The 13,674-nt window shown below is 33.7% G+C and overlaps 1 protein-coding gene across 1 annotated transcript in view; it reads left to right on the top strand.

The window, feature by feature from the left end:
* Positions 1-5,013: 5,013 nt before the first annotated feature.
* The window catches only part of LOC121733027 (serine/arginine repetitive matrix protein 2), a 126,071-nt gene continuing 117,410 nt past the window's right edge, over positions 5,014-13,674 (top strand). The window contains exon 1 of the mRNA XM_042123107.1: positions 5,014-5,154. The gene's annotated coding sequence lies outside the window, so the exon portion shown is untranslated. The remainder of the gene's footprint in view (positions 5,155-13,674) is intronic.

Genomic DNA, 13,674 nt, shown 5'->3' with positions numbered 1-13,674 from the left:
TATTGTTTATTATGAAATGCCTATTTGTAATTAACAAGTAACATGTTCTGGATATTGGACAGGATAATCGCTACATCATGTCACAAGTGGAATTACACATGCACATGCAAAATTACATGCACATATTTACACGTTACATTTAATTGCGCATTCAAGGGTTAAGTAATACGATTAATTCTATCAATTCATTACGCAAAGATGTAGCTTGTATTAAATTGGATGAAAAACATTTCATGGACTCCCGAAACCAGAGAAGGGCGTACACTGGATATACCCATGCTGTAATCTGGACCCAGTAAAGCTTGATGGCATAGTTAAAATTCGTTTATTCTCGGGAACCGTAAATTTTTGCGGGATAAAAACATCCTTTGTCCTTTCCCGATACTCAAAATATCTCCATACCAAATTTCAGCAAAATCGGTTTCGCGGTTTGCGCGTAAAGAGGTAACTGACAGACGTTTATACACTTTCGCATTTATGATATTAGGTATCAGGATGCCAAAATACCATCTCTAATATCCGTAAGTATTTCTTAAGCACAGGAAACATCAGATCTGGACATACAAGTGGTCTTTATGGTGAGATTTGTTAATCGGTTTGGTCATCTTGAGCCGTTTATGCAAAACCATTCACGCCTTATTAATTTGGCTGTCTGTGTGTAACATTAACATAGTTATAAACATTAAACATGAATTATATGTTTATTATAATGAAACGCCTATTAGTTTAATGGCACGGAACCTTTCCATCTAGATCCGTCCGTCTGTTACACTGTGGCACCTAAATCCCCAATCAAGGTATTAAATGAGGTGCTATAGGTACTACTAGTATGCTTGTGTAGATATTCAAAATTCCTCTTATTTGTGAATCTAAAAAAATACTAGCAGTTATTACAAATGTGCTACTATTGTTTTAGATTTACAAAATATGTTTATCTACAAAAAGTTTAAACTTCTTTACATATACAGCAGAGGAAGCTTTTTTCAGAGAACATAGAGTTTGAGGATTCGGCCGTCTTCAAAAGAGATCAGTCACCACATCAGTGATAGTTTTTCATCATGAAGATGAAGCCGGCCAAAAGTGATAGTTAATCATGTGCCAAAATTTAATTGATTTAAAGCTCATATTAGAATCAGTTAGACACGATATAACAAGCGTATCAGAGTCAAACCTTGACATCTTCAGTTTAAATTGATGTTACACAAAATAGCTATACACAGTTGATTGCAGACATTAGGCAAAAGCAGGAAACCTGTGATTATAAACAATTATATTATTATGTATAAATTGTGTCTGAACCAAAACAACAGCTACATCAGACACTAACGACGATGATTTTCGTTTATTTGTTGACCGAAAATATTTCTAATCTGTTAGCATCATTTCTTAAATTTATGATATACTAAATGACGCCCGCAACTCCGTTGCGCCAAAACTCGTTTATTGCGCGGGAACCGTACATTTTTCCGAGACAAAAAGTATTCTATGTCCTTTCCTGGGACTAAAAGTATCTCCAAGCCAAATTTTGTGTTGCATGCCAATGTTCAGCGGTTTGGGCGTAAAGAGGTAACAGACATACAGAGAGACACTTTTTCTTATTTATAATATTAGTATGGAAGTATGGATTACAATTTAGTATGTTATTATTTTTAGCAATATTCCGCGGAATGAACATCCACCTTTTAAGCTATGGATTTCCGAAAATTACTTTGTTACCGCCTGATTCTATTAACTAGTATGGATTACATTTTAAATTACAATATAGTGTGTCAAGAAAGTGAAGAAATTAAAAAGTGGCAACATCGTAGTGTCATCCCTTTTTTCTTAGATTGATTTGAAAGGAATAACACTACGATGTTGCCACTTTTTAATTTCTTCACTTTCTTGACGGGCTATATATTTTAGTTTTCGTGACAACCTACTGACGATGACGCTATAAATTCGCTCAAGAACAAAATATAGAAATTAATTTTTTTATAGACGTTTGTATGCAGCCAGTTTCAACTTACGATCAATTTTAACAGTGCCCAAATGCACAATACTTGAACACCGAGGGACGGATGACCGACAGTGCTAAAGATCAGGTGCAAGAGCGACTTTTCAGATGCCCATTCGATGCATGATCCATGCATATATCTTGTCAGATAATAATCAGCCAAAAAGTCAGTCTACAAACTAAATTATATTGACCAAACTTGGAAACATTGCTGTTCCAACGAAATTGAACTTATCGTGGTTTAGACTTTAGATACTTCATACTTGACTACAGAGGGATTATCACTCATACAAACTCCGAGGTAAAACAACTATGAACGGACTGGCAATGATTACATGTAGAGCGGCCACCTACGCTGGTTATGCATCTGGGCTAGAACTAGTCCGGCGCCCGGTTCTCCCACCGCCACATTACTCATGATAATTGAGCAATATAAATAATTCAATTATTAGTTTATTCGCATAGTATAGAAAATTCTAAGTAATGAGTCTTTACTTTAGTTTTTTAACGATTTCCAAAAAAGGGGAGGTTATATTATGTTCTGCTGTACTGTATATATTTTTATTAGGTACATTGAAAATTCTTTCACAAGAGATGTTTTGCTGTAAAAATACAAAATTAAACTATTTTATATTTTATTGAAAATTAGGTGCATAGAAAATCCGCACGGCGGACGGCCCAAGGGGTCTTTATTCTCATGACACGAATCGAGAATCGAGCGCAAGGTATCTTACTCGCGCTCACTCATGCTGTCTCTTGTGCGAGTGTCAATAACTCCGTCATATAACCGTACATGTCATAAAACCGTAACAATGTCATAAAACCGTACATGTTGCCTGGAAAAAACTACTCTATTTCCTTAGAGCGGGCTGCCAAATTTTGCAGTGTTTTCTAATAATATTACGATCCCGGAAGACGATTGACTTAAATGAAATTAAGATTTATTTAATCATTGTATATTTATCTGTTGTTTGCGTAACGGAAAACACGATTCACTTATTTTAACTCGATAGAAAATTTATATTTTTCGAAATTATGTATCTTTTTGGGCTTTTCAACAAATATCTGTTACACTCTTTATAAAATAATGGGTCAATGGGTATCACACACTTTATAAAATAATGGGTAAAGGAAATATTAGTATTGTATTTAATTTTTAAGTAATCATCAAAGACATTTTTGGGACTTACGACCTTTACTTTCGTGCTATAATGCGGGAACCGTTGTTATGCGATATTGTTCACTATTAGCTGCAGCGCAAAGTACAATTCATGCGGGCACGATTCATGGAATCATTATATCACGATTGGAGGATTGCGGGGTGTGTAGGCGGGGCTAGCGTGCTTTGATATTTCTGACAGCAGGCTCTTAAAGTATCTTTACGCCTAATATCATCTTGGTTCAGCGGTTTAATAATGAATAGATCTCAAACAGGTTACAAACAAACAGACAGACACAATCTTGCGTTTATTATATTAGTAAAGATATATAAGTATTTCTCAGTAATCTTACTATCATCTCGATAAAAACACTTGTCACATTTGGCATCAGATAAAGTTGAACTTTATGTCTATTTCCTGAACCACCATGCTTCAAGGTTGTCTACCGGAAGTATGTCGCGAGCTTTAAGATGATTCAGTAGACATGGTTTCTTAGGTATTTTGACAGTCTATTCCATAGGGAAAAATAAACATATACCGGATAGTCTATTCTATAATGCTTTTGATTGGCTAACGTCAAACTGTTAGCCAATAAAAAGAACTAAAATTTTGATAAACTCCTTTAAAAATTTTTTGCAACAGGCAATTAAGGTCATTTAAGTTTGTAGTGGCTTAAATAATATTATAATATCCTTAATAATAATTAATTGTATTCTCAGTTACATAATATAAAGGAAAAAAAACTGTTCAGGTTCTGTTATCTTAATAGCTATGATGCTTGCAATTGCTGTAAAATTAGTTATCACTCGGTAATTTTTTCAAGATAAAACTTTCCAGGACTCAAAATAATTAGATTAAATAATATAATTTTCTGTCTGCCTTAAAATTTTTGGACGAAATAGGAAATGTAACTTTATCCCTGGTATTATGATGTAGATTAATTTGCCTATTACATGAACAAATAAACGTCTGTATCAGGTTTCATAATTTAAACCACGTTAATTGTACCAATTGTAACTTTCAAGGCACACAACTCTAGTTGTAGCGTTTTAAAGAGAATTCCTTGAAAGAGTTAAAAAATTCACATTGAGTCGAAATTTTTTGTGGTATTTTTTTGATTTGGGCTTGTTTTATTTTTTATATATTACTAGCTGTCCCGGCAAACGTTGTTTTGCCATAATATAAAGTATTTCGCCCATGTTATTTTATTGAAGTGACTAAATAAGTATTGCACTAATGGCAACGTCCATCGCTATCCCGTTACGCAAACAATGGTCTCGAGTTGTAATAATTTACTATTATTTACTCAACAAATGCACTTATCAATATAAAAAGTAGCCAGTAGCCGATTCTCAGATCTACTGAATACGCATATAAAATTTGGTTAAAATCAGTAAAGCCGTTTCGGAGGAGTACGGCAACTAACATTGTGACACGAGAATTTTATATTTTAAATATTAGATTACATGTTATATTATAGTAAAAAGGAGTTGTTTGCTTGAATGTTGTTGTTTAGGTGCCACAAAAATAAGTTTTCTCACGGTGAAAATTTAGAAAAATTATGCAGCACTGAAAATTAATGTATTTTGCTTGGTTAACAAAAGTTGATAAAAAGTAAATTATGGTTTATGCGGCTATAATGCGACTACATTACATATATCATTGTTTAGTGTTAGATCAACAAAATTAAAACGGAGAATCCTACAAAATATAACATGCAAATGTTATATTTTGTAGGATTCTCCGTTTAAAAGGACTTTTCTATAAGGACCCTCCAACTTTACGTTTAAACTAATATTCATTTAAACCGTCAGTGCTTCCAAAAGTGAGATCATAAGGTCCTCGCGGCCCCCGCCACATGTTATGTTGTTATGTCCGCCGACGGCCGCGCGCGCGCCGATACGACCCGATACGAATTGAATGAACGAAGTGAATACGAAGTGCAAGTGAAGTGCGAGTGTGAGTGAAAAGTGTTCGGATATAGTGAAGTGTTCACTGGTAAGGAGGTTGTTATTTTCAGTGTTATACTTATTAGAATTACAAATCTAACGGCCGCATTTTAAATTTAAGGAAAACTTAACTGTTTAACTTTGTAAATAAATATAATATCCAATATTATATCCAATAAAGAAGAAAGATAGAAAAAGAGAATAAAGTTCAGTGATCATTAATTATCTCTACAGGACCGACATATATTTTTTTATAAAGGTCATATAAATAAAATAGAATAAAAAAATATTTCTGAGTGCGTAAGGATTTTATTTTCAAAAGTAAATGACATAAATAAAGCAGCATGTAGATCATTTATTATGTTTACTATATTATTATACTCTGTGTGATTATTTTAAAGATCATAATTATGTTCACTATAATATAATATATATACTCTATGTATATTATTTTAAACATAATTTTGGTTGTGAAATAAGCACAAGATACAGACAAGTTTTTCACATAATATTACTATGTGATATAATATAAGGTCCTTTCTGCGATATCGTTATGCCAAATTCGATTATCGTCTCTCAGAAATCCATACAATATTTTCCCAGATGAAAACTAATATCCCTCATACCTTCATACATATCTTCATACCAAATGTTATATCGATTCAGCAGATTAAGCGTTTACAGACGGACATATTATCTAAACTTTATTAAGCTATCTTTAACTATCTTTTTAAGTTTTTTTGATAACCGGAACAGCTAATCCTTACAATTGGTCATAAAAGGAAATCATCATTTGTCGTGTGCTATACTAGTATTATTGTTATAAATTATAATATTTAAGATAAGATCAGAATAAATTTAAATTGATTATACTTCTTCGAACACTGTATAAAATTTTTGCTCTACGACCTACGTAAAATATTCTACGAATAGTGTAAAATTAATTATTAATTTAATTTGCAACATCTGTCAATTATTATTATTCTCACATTATTAAACCATTCTTTCGGCGTTTTCGCATACGACTTATTATGTGTACTAGATAACGTAAAATGAAATTTACATATAATACTGGCAACATATTTTAGATGTTAAGGCCTAGAAAAAACTCCTTAAAATTCAAGTAGACATTTTATATAGTCAAGCTAAATGTAGTATTCACCACCATGACTAGGACTTAGATATCTTATCAATACAACGAATAGGATAGGCTAAAACAACGAGATAATACTATAGTGTCAGAGTAAAGGATAAGTAGACCTAGTGCTACGAGTACTCTACCAAACTTTTTAGTTATCTGTGACTCTACCACAATCTACTTACCTAAGCGAATTTGCGCAGATAAAGTTGAAACTTAATTGCTTTAATTAATACTGTCTGTCTCGTTCTCGTAATCATAAACGAAACAGAGATAGCATGATAATATTAACTAGCCCAATATTATACTTTAAACCCAAATGCAAGTAGCAGCGGGCTTTTGAGTGGGTAAAAATCACAACTTTAAAGTGGTACTCAATATGAGTCTAATAAAGAATTCTTGTTCTGAGAATTACTCATTAAATCATCACAAATGAGTAAACAATGAACACAAAGAATTGTGTGGTTTGCCATCACCGCAAACGCCTACTGCGGATATGACTTTATGTTTAATTAAGATTAAAGACAGAAAAATGACAAAAAAGTATGGCAAAATTATTATTTGCTTTGCAAGTACTTAGGAAGAAGAAAAGTTTCTATAACTTACTCAATATGAGTCTAATAAAGAATCCTTGTTCTGAGAATTACTCATAAAATCATCACAAATGTGTAAACAATGAACACTAAGAATTGTGTGGTTTGCCATCACCGCAAACGCCTACTGCGGATGTGACTTTATGTTTAATTAAGATTAAAGTCAGAAAAATGGTAAAAAAGTATGGCAAAATTATTATTTGCTTTGCAAGTACTTAGGAAGAAGAAAAGTTTCTATAACTTACTCAATATGAGTCTAATAAAGAATCCTTGTTCTGAGAATTACTCATAAAATCATCACAAATGTGTAAACAATGAACACTAAGAATTGTGTGGTTTGCCATCACCGCAAACGCCTACTGCGGATGTGACTTTATGTTTAATTAAGATTAAAGTCAGAAAAATGGTAAAAAAGTATGGCAAAATTATTATTTGCTTTGCAAGGAGTACTTAGGAGAAAAAAACATTATCTTGGGCTTAGATCTAGCTCGATCTTTTTACAGTCATTTGAACGTCTGATGAAAATGGAAAACTAGATGACCCGGTGAACGTTTCATGAATATTATACTAAAATAAGCTTAATTGTTTCAGCCGTTCTTTCGTTTTAGCGAGACTATCAACATTTAAATTTAATTTTTATCTATATAGAAATTATATTATTATACAGGCTAGCTTGAAATCATCATATAGTTTAGTGAAGACTGTTTTGTTAAGACTTACGGCCTGCTTCACCATTTCCTGATAAGTGCCGGATAGGCTATCCACCACTAAACTTAACAGATAGAGTATGGATAATCTGTCAAAAAAGTTGTGGATAGCTTATCCGGCACTTTATCAGGAAGTGGTGAAACAAGCCCTTAAGAGACTGCCCGCACTGCGAAAGATTAATCGCGCGGATTTTTTTTCGTGTGAATTTATTCTTAAGTGCGAAATTTTTATCGCGAGTGTGGATACTCTCATAAGATTCAGAATGTTAAAGAAGTGCGAAAAAATTCGCGCGGTTAAAATTCCTAGTGCGGACAGACCCTTAATTATTATACTCGTATAATATTTTATAGGTTATCTAAACACGTTATACTAAAACGTATACACTAGAGCACAAAACATGCAGAATAACATCCTACGTTTATAATCACAGCAGCTATTTATCACACGCTTATGGTATAAACAAACCATAAATAATTCATAGCATTTTCATGTTTTCCGCTACAATAGGCGAGATCAGTAGTGACATAACTCGCATGCAAATGTGTGTCCAATGACACGTACAATGTCAATAGTTTCGACGAGGTTAGCGATACGACGAACCGGCGGTTTTATCCGACGATTCAGCCCCTGTAGACAAGTGGCAAAACGCTAACGCTAACGCTTGCGCTAGCGCTACAAAATGTATGGATTTGACATTAGTATTCGCTAGCGAAGCGATGACTTATGTCAAATCGCATACATTTTGTAGCGCTAGCGTTAGCGTCAGCGTTAGCGCTTTGCCACTTGTCTACAGGCCCAGGCTAATTAGTTTTTAGTCACTTGTTAGATAAAGTATAACGGTCTTACCACAAAAGATTTAAAAGCCTGTTGAACAGTTGATTAGGAAAAAATTTAGTACAAAATGGTCTCAAAACAAATGTTCAGTAGATGGTAAGACCGTTATTTCAGGAGTGGTTACTTCGCTCTCAAAATACTGTATAATACATCCACAACGGATGCAAAGGCCTAGATTTTTAGTTAATTGTAGGATTTTATAGTATGAAAACAAAATCATACGAAATAAAGAAAACGAATATCGCCCTCAGGTTTATTTATTTTAAAAATAAAATATTTCTTTCTAACTTTCATCTTAGAATTGGATAGATAATGAGGTTGTTATCTAAATAACTACCGTTACATTTTGCTGTTTATTTTCTTAAAGGGACAATAAGCCCACTAAAAAATTCTTACGTCTGCAACTTCTGTTTGACCACAAATTCTTACCTCAACAACCAAAAATAGGTAATCAACCGAGAAAACCATTCAACAAATGACATGTTCTCAGGGATGCTAGACAAGCTAAATCTGCCTTGAGAACCGCAACTTAATTGTATCTACTCGTCCCTCGCCAATTTTTAAAAAAAATTATTTAGATACAATAGGTATAAGGTAGCAGTAAAAATTAGATAATCATATATTAACAAGGATGTTTATTTCAATAGTTTATATGATTTAATATATCGGAATGCAAAGACATAATGTTCTTTTAATAGGCAACTACACAGGATGTTACATAAAAATATTGTCATTAAATTAACTCATTACAAATGTAGAGGACGTTACATAAAATATCATCATTTATTAGCCATTTAAATGTATATTATTAAGTTACTGTGCCGTTTATTAGGGCAGAACAGATTTGGGATTCATTGTTCCGGATCAATTGCGAATTAAATGGTATGAACTATTTTTTTTCGGCCGCCGCCCGCACCGCTCCCGCCCCGCCGCGCTGCCCGCTGATTTCGAGACTGAACTGAAGCTTTAATGACTGCCCCACATTATTTCTATTGTTTTCTTTCAATATGTATGTATATGATTGAAAAAAATCATATTACCTACAGACAAATGGCTAGAAAACTTGTGGCAGTAAAACTATAAAATACGTTTTTTTATTTAATCTATAATATAAAAATGAGTTGCTGAATGTGTGTTGCTAAGCGTAAAACTCGAGAACGGTTGGACCGATTTCGCTAATTCTTTTTTTAAAATATTCCTTGAAGTACGAGGATGGTTCTTACGGAGACAAAAATTCTAAAAAAAAAATTTTTTTTCTGAAAAAGTTTAAAAACAACACTTTTCTATACTCCCATACAAAAGTTAAAGAATCGACTGTTAGGCGATACGAAGTTCGCCGGGTCAGCTAGTTATTAATATTATTTAACACACCAACAAGGTATGTAAGAACTAACATGGTACCAACATAACAGTTTCAAATTAATAGAAATATTTAATTATGTTATGTTCTATAAATAGTTATTACTGCATCTTGCCCCAATCCATAATTTTAAATCAATTCACTATAGAATATTTGTGTGGTCCAGACTTTAGACATACGCCGCATTTAATAAATTATTAATAATATGTAATCAAGACCTCGTGTATACAGTACAACATAAGGCACTTTCCAGATGGGGCGACTGAATTATAAAAAAAATCTTCAAAAAAGCAAGAAAAAAAAAACAATAAGGTAATAGATACTTTGTAAATGGTATTAGAAAAACGTAACTTATCTCTCACATTAATAAAAACGAAAATAAAATGTTGTTAGTTAAAACTCGAAAACGGCTAAATCAATTTGGTTAATTTTAGCCTTTTAATATATTTTGTGGATACGAAGCTTACCGGGTCATCTAGTGATAAATAAATTAGTCAGAAGTAGAAGTCAAATAAAATTTAAAATTTAACACATGACAGAATAAAATGATTTTGCCTCAAAGGAGAATTAAAGCTTTTACATTAAGCTTGCTATATTATTACTTCTTTCAACGATAATAAAACCTTTTACTTCAATAAATTCAGACTGGCTTCTTACGCACAGTGACAAAGAGGCCTAATATTAGACCATTGTTAAAAATGTCACAAAAAGTTCAAAGCAGAGGCGTCAGTGTAATGACAGATAATGACAGCGAGATATTTGTCTACCCACACGGTTTTTGTCGATAGGATATTTTAATATTGTTGTTACTGCCAGTGTCATATTATATCTAGTGACTCATTGTCTACGGCCACAATAGACATAACGACCAGTAGTTCGAATGCAAAGAGACGGACAGGTTTCAATATCTGTCAAATTCGTCGGGTTTCACTAGGATTATGAACGGAATGTGCCTCGCGCTGGCTGATAAAATTTATTTTTAAATATTAAAAATAAAGTTTTCAAAATTTGATTCTGACAATTTTAATCACATGTGCCAAAACACAAACAACAATACTACCAAAGAGAAACACGTCCATCGAATATGTCATAGTTTTAAATTCGTAGGTAACAAGTTAACAACCCTAGCTATGATTTTCGCCATAATACGTCAAATTTAAAAATTTCAACATCAGTTCTAAGTCGGTATACTCTATCATTCTGTCTACTCTGCTACGGCTATCCGCTATTGTTTTTTTTTAACTTTTAGGATCAATTCAGACCGCAACGCTACGCGTAGATGCATTTCTAACTTTGTATTGAATTGACAGATTTCAATTGCGTGAGACGTCTTTCAAATGTGTCAAATCCATACTAGAAATGCATGTACACGTGGCGTTGCAGTCTGAATTCACCCTTAGGTGGACACTAAATGAGGCTATTATTATTGAGGGTTTTGATGTTTAATTTGCCGATAGAAGGCAAACCGCGGAGTCATTCGTCGAAGCGCCTTGTGTAGTACACAAGGCGCTTCGACGAATATAAACTTGAAAAAATGAGTCAGGGGCAGGTTAGAAGAGTAGTAGAACACATTTTAACTGTTTTTGAATTTTTTGTTTCTCTGTCTGTTTGTCTGTTTGTACAGGCTAATCTCTGAATCCGCTGGACCGATTTCAATGCAATTTGGCATGATGATACCTTACATCCCTGGTCAACATCTTAGATACTTTTTTTAACCGACTTTCAAAAAAGGAGGAGTTAATGTTTACTTTGCTGTTTGTGGTCAGATTTTCAAAATTATTTTTTTGTTGTAGGTATAGATTGCCCGAATTTTATGTTTTCAATAAAATCGGCCAAGTGCGAGTTGGACTCGCGCACGAAGGGTTCCATATCGTTATAGAGAAAAAATAGGCCAAAAGTTGTGTTTTTGTATGGGAGCCCCCCTTAAATTTTAATTATATTCTAATTTTTATTCGGATTCTGTGAAAATTTCAACTGCCTGCCTGTTGTGGTTATTGATATCGAGCAAAAAAGACCAAAAAATCACGTTTGTTGTATGGGAGCCCTCCTTAAAAATTGATTTTGTTTTGTTTTCAGTATTAATTGTTATTATAGCGGCAACAGATATACACAATCTGTAAAAATTTCAGAACTATAGCTATAAAGGTTCTTGAGATACAGCCTGGAGAAGACAGACGGACAGTCAACGAAGTCTTAGTAATAGGGTCCCATTTTTACCCTTTGGGTACGGAACCCTAAAACAGTGACTTGATAAGTAAGGGAATTGAAGGAACTCCTCGAAATTTACAACGACAACCAAAATGATTACCAATTCTAGCAAAGGTCAATCTTTAAATCTTTTCCTAATATTCGTAAACGATTATCCAAACCCTGGATGGATAAAATTGAACACTGTGTATCTCAATTCGTACCGGCCATGGATATTTTAAAGTCAAACTTTACGGATCTAAGTCGGTCGGTCATCGGTCGAGCACATAGGAAGAAATGGTAGAATATGTACGACCGAAGGCAGTATGTTTGAATAAACCTTTCATCATGTTCTCTGGGAGAGTTTTTTCTGCCAAAACGAAAGAACTACAATGCTAGACAACCTACAGTGTAAATTTTTGCGAGGTTTTTGCGAGGTAATATGCTGGCCCGCAGGTTCGCACGTTGTACGGATGAGATGAAGATCACATTCTTTAAAGCGTTCTGTCAGAATCTGTACACGGGCGGCCTGTGGATCAGCTATACCAAAGCATCTCTAAACACTCTTCGCATCCAATATAACAATATCTTCAGGATGATGCTGAAACTTCCCCGATTTTGTAGTGCGTCCGAGATGTTTGCACAAGCAAGAACGGATGGCTTCCGGGCACTCATACGCAAGAAAGCTGCATCTCTAATAAATCGCGTAAGGGAAAGTGACAACAGCATCCTGAAGATTGTGGCAGATGATCCGCATGCACCTATATTGAAGAACTATGTGCGGATAATGAACGAATTCGAGAGCAGACCTTCAGGATACATCCGCTCATAGTTCTAATTGGGGTGCATGATTTAGCTTAGTGGTAATTATTTATTTTAAGTTACGTTTTGTTCTTTTTAACTAACCCTAAAAATAAAAAATAAAATATTAATGTATGTAATACTAACCAATGGACCACAGAGTAGTTTGCAATAAAGATATTTGTATTTGTAAATCTGATGTCGCATACTACGGTGATATCGTGGACAGCGCTATAGGAACTTAATCCGTGCCTTCAAGCAAGTTTGATGCAAATCTGTCTTGACTGCGTGGAAGCACACACTAAGGAGTAAATTAAAATTGGGGTGGTGAGACTGTCCGACTCGTCGATGAAAAGAAGAGCTCAAATTTCTTTTATCTAGCGATATGAGGAAAATTCTCAGGACAAGTACATTTGTGCCTCTAAGTAATTATAAACGTTAATTATATAATAAAATATGGCATATAATAATAAATTAACCAATATTCTACGAAACAATATAAGTTATACCCATAAATTATTCATATTTTCTAGTATGTAAGCGTTTTTGTTTGTAAAAAAAGTAGAGGGACAGCACCGATTTGATAAAAATAGATCTTTAAGTTATTTATTTCTACCTTTGTAATAGTCCTAGGCATATTATATTTTTGCCACAATCCTATAGCTACCCATTGAATAGTAAAACAAATAATTTACAACAATATTCCCTTTTTTTCATAGTAATTTCAACGAAGACAAAAAAAAGCCGTTTGGGAAATTCACCCACGAACGAACGAATAGTATTTACATTATTATTAAAAATGATCCTTTTGATCGAGCGGGTGCTGGGTAGAGTTGCGTATGAAAAATATGAGGACCGCATTCTGTGAATGGGCTTGAACTTAGGTACTCTGAAAAGCATGCATAATATAATGATTCTGAATGTTGCCAGGAGTCGTCCTGGCAACAT

The sequence above is a fragment of the Aricia agestis genome, chromosome 13 (assembly GCF_905147365.1).
Source record: "Aricia agestis chromosome 13, ilAriAges1.1, whole genome shotgun sequence".
Lineage (NCBI taxonomy): Eukaryota > Metazoa > Arthropoda > Insecta > Lepidoptera > Lycaenidae > Aricia > Aricia agestis.
The sequence above is the reverse complement of the archived record's forward strand: the minus strand, read 5'-3'. Positions and strand labels throughout refer to the sequence as shown.